The following is a 437-nucleotide window of genomic DNA, read 5'->3' on the forward strand; positions in this document are numbered from 1 at the left end:
AAAAAAAAAAAAAAAAAAAAAAAAAAAAAAAAGACGGGGAGGAGGGGGGAAAGCGATTAGAAAACATCGACAAGAAACGCGATCCGCGGCGCAACCGGTTCAAACCGACCCGGTTCAAACCGACACGGCATCCCCGGGCCGGGCGGGGCCGCCGCCGCCCCCCCGTTCTCCGCTCCGCGACCGCGGCATCCCCGGTGGGGAATATGGGGGGACCCCTCCCGTGCCCCCCGCCCCAAAAACGGGCGGCATTCGCTCGGCCACGGCTCACCCCAGCGGGACTAATTCGTTGCAASTTCTGCTTTACAGCTTAATCTCTCCCCGCACAATCGCAAATCCGTTTTTGTAAAACCTCGCTCCTAACCTCGGCTCCTAAACCGCCGGCGCAATTTTTACCAACTCTCCCCGCCCCAACCCCCGCCTTAAAACAAAACAACAAG

General features: G+C 57.8%; 1 protein-coding gene across 1 annotated transcript in view; it reads right to left on the minus strand.

Moving 5' to 3' along the window:
* Positions 1-437, minus strand: part of CDKN1B (cyclin dependent kinase inhibitor 1B) — a 3,844-nt gene that overhangs the window by 1,012 nt on the left and 2,395 nt on the right. The gene's annotated exons all lie outside the window — the stretch shown is intronic.

The sequence above is a fragment of the Malurus melanocephalus genome, unplaced genomic scaffold (assembly GCF_030028575.1).
Source record: "Malurus melanocephalus ecotype Western Australia unplaced genomic scaffold, MMel_1.1 scaffold_197, whole genome shotgun sequence".
Lineage (NCBI taxonomy): Eukaryota > Metazoa > Chordata > Aves > Passeriformes > Maluridae > Malurus > Malurus melanocephalus.